The sequence below is a fragment of the Chrysochloris asiatica genome, unplaced genomic scaffold, assembly GCF_000296735.1.
Source record: "Chrysochloris asiatica unplaced genomic scaffold, ChrAsi1.0 scaffold00015, whole genome shotgun sequence".
NCBI classification, from domain to species: Eukaryota; Metazoa; Chordata; class Mammalia; order Afrosoricida; family Chrysochloridae; genus Chrysochloris; species Chrysochloris asiatica.
Window position 1 is genome coordinate 2,485,572 of NW_006408533.1, and position 3,692 is coordinate 2,489,263.

A 3,692-nucleotide genomic window follows, 5' to 3' on the forward strand; every position below is an offset into this window, starting at 1 on the left:
GTCAGAACCGACTCCACGGCACATTACAACAAACAACAACATACGATGGTTTCAAGTAGCAGTGAATTTAATTTCAAGGAAAGTCTTGTCCTCTTTTTTAGCTCTGTTAATTACAAATAAGTTGCAAATTGAACACTCATATACTTTTCTGATCTTCAAAATTCCCATTTATTGAGTCTTACAAGTAGATACATTCCTTTGAGCAATTTGCCGAACAAATCTGAAAATACCTGAGACACTGAAACTCATGGGGAAAATTATTTTTGTTCCCCCAGAAATTTTCAGCAGAAAATTTACAATGAGATTAGTTGTCATAATTGTGTCATTTTACATGAAAGTCTGTCATTAAGCCTTTTATAAACACATGATTATGCTATTTATTTTAATCACCTCATTAAACTAGTTACTCTTAATTATGCAAATATGTGATAACAACAGTCATAAAAAGTTCTTGAAGACTACATGCCAAAAGGACCATACTAAGAAAAGCACACAAAGTCACAACTAAGAACTAAATCTGCAAATTCCACACACAAAGCAAACCTGGGTTTTACGGAGCTGGTGACCTGATGCTCCTATGTACTAAAGAGTAAATTCTATTCTGTTCAGTCCTTGATAAATACACACAATTTCCATGTTGAGCTAACTCTAATTACCAGCCATGTCAATATGAGGTACGTGCCCAAGAGCACACAATAGCTCCTGGACACGAGCATTTTCTTGATATTTTTTCCTGGGGGACTAGGTTACCAGGTATAGAATTTGTGTTGTTGAACTACCTCTTTCCATTTGGAGTTACAGCAAGATGCTATTAAAAAAAATGGCAAGGTGAGCAAAGAGAAACATCTGATTTTGTTAGAATGTGTCATAGTAGAGACCTTGTCACCTACCCAGCCTATCTCACTATTAGGAATCCAACTCCTACTTCCTGCCGTTCTCAGAAGCCTTTGTTTATACCCACATCTGTCTTGGTTTCCTTTTTCACATCTTGACTCCTACAATAGAATCTGAACCATCTGCGTTTGTTCACCTAATGCTTTGTGATTCCTTTCCACCTGGCTTTGTGTTTATCTCATGGGGACAGAAACAGTTTCACTTATCTCTTCCTATTTCTGGTGTGGCGCTGTAGGATAAGCACTGGACCGCAAGGTTGGCTTGAAATGCAAGTTCGATGGTTCAAACTCACCATCCACTCCTCAGAAACCATACACAGAGTCTCTGTGAGTCAGAACAGACTCAACGACACTTAACAACCACAACAAATTCCCTCAGCTGGACTCAGATTCTAGCAGAGGGAAGGTGTTTGTAAAAGTGTTTATTGAATTGGGTTATGGAATGGTGTCCACTGATGATCCCTTCTCATTCTGAAAGTGTCTGTTTTCTCTGGCTCCTGTAATATAATTGCCCATAAATACTCCCCTTTTCTAACTCACTTGCAAACCCCAGTCGCTGTCAAGTTGGTCCCACTCATGATGACCCCATGTGCTCCAGAGTAGAATTGCGCTCTATAGAGTTTTCTGTAGCTGATTTTTCAGAACTAGACACAGGCCTTTCTTGTGAGTTGCTTCTAGGTGGGCCTGAGCCTTGACCCTTTTGGTTAGCAGCTGAGAGCATTAGCCTTTTACACCACCCAGAGATTCTGGTCACTGCACACTCCAACATGGTCTATGTCTTCAGCTCTCCTGATATTTCAAAAGTGCCCCCAGCTCCCCGGTTGGAGCAGGGGGTGCGAGCAGCTGTTCTTTGCTTCCCCCACATTTTTCTCCCAGGGGAAATTTCCTATTTATTTTTGGCTCAACAAATCACCCAGTGGCTTCTGGGCCAACTTCCCTTTCACCTGTGAAATGGTGAAGCATTAAAACCCCAATCTGCTGTAACCATGGTGGGTTTTTACAGTGATTCTCCAAAGATGCCTCTACATTTGTTTTTGGTGAGCCTTGATCTTTTCTAGAAGTGATTCTCTCAACAGAAGGAGCAGTGCTGATCCATCTCCAATTGCTTCAGCATAGGCAGGCATACAGGCCATCAGAAACAGGAGGAAACCTTCCTCTAATAGTAACTAACTGGCAGCAGGCTGTTCTGAAGTGACACTGTAAAAAAGCACATGCTCTCTAGCAATACGTTAAAGGAGCCCCTGTTTTTACGTATTGAGAAAAAAAAAAATGTCTAATCATTTCCACAAATAGCAATAATAAGTACCTCTACCAACCAGAATTTGGTCAGAAAAAGATAATTTGTTTCAGCTTAATGTTGTTGTTGTTATGTGCCGTGGAGTCAGTTCCGATTCATAGTGACCCTGTACAGGGTTTCCAAGGTTGTAAATCTTTACGGGAGCAGAAAGCCTCATCTTTCTCCCGCAAAACAGCTGGTAGTTTTGAATTGCTGACCTTGAGGTTCACAGCCCGATTCATAATCAATACGCTACCAGAGCTCCTTTTCAGCTTAATAGAGAGCATTTTCTATACGATACTGGTTCTAAACATGTTGAAAGAGTTTAAGAAACATAAGAAGCAAGTGATGACAAGGCAAACCAGAAGTTTCTAACAGCAGGAAGACCCTAGGGCTTGAAGGGCTAACGAGGCAGAGATATTTCCAGAGACCAGGATCCAGGGTTACTTGATGGCAAATGGAGTCACGAAAGAGAGACTGTCCTAAGGATCTGGGAACACAGAGGATTAGACAGAAGTGCAACTGAAACCGATGTATGAGAGAGAACACTCTGGACTCTCTTCCCGTACTCTAAATAGCCAGGCTCAGAAACCAGCTATTGCAGTAATTTCACTATGGGCTCCTGTGGGGCTAGAAACTACAGGACACATCCTAGAAGCTCAGAAGCATCTGAACAATGCAAGAAAGACATAAATCTCAACCAAATCAGAACAAAATTTGTAATCTTACACCCATAAATGAGACACACTTATTTAAACATTTATTTTATGAGGAATAATGGGAACTTGAAACAGAACACCAGTCTAGATCCATTTATGGTTACTTGCATATAGTTAGTTATACTTTATAGTTTACCACATTTAATTCTTATTTCATAGCATATGTTCAGTCATTTCAATTAATACTTTTATTGTCTTCATGAAGTCTAGCATTGAGGAATTCTTCCAGGTATTGTCACAGATAGGTATTTTTGGTAGGATGGTCCATTACAGGAATGATATTGGTATCCAACTCAGGCAAATGGAACATGATCTGTATGGCATGTAATTTTGATCACTCTTATCTTTTAACATAGGTTATTTCTGACATTTCATTTCATTAAACTAGACAGTGTGCTTTTCAGTCTGCTCTTAGATGGTCTTATACAAGTCTCTATCAAAATATGAGATACTATTGTTGTTTTTAAGTGCAGTCAAGTCAGTTCTGAACCATAGCAACCCTGTATAGAATTTTGGATGAACAACTGGTGGATTCGAACTGCTGATGTTCTTTTCCTCCTAAGTAGTACCTTGTAAGAGCTACTTTTAGTACCTCTCTTTTTTTCTCTCTCCTCCTCATCTGTGAATGCATGTCCTTACCCCAAGTTCTGCTTATATTTTATCTGAATTACTGTTTTTCTTCCAGAAACTTCTTTTTCCTTTTCACTAATCAATTCATCTCTCATACTTTGGACATATTGTCAGGACGGACCAGTCACTGGAGAAGGATATCATGTCTGGTAAGGTGGAAGGTCAGAGAAAAAC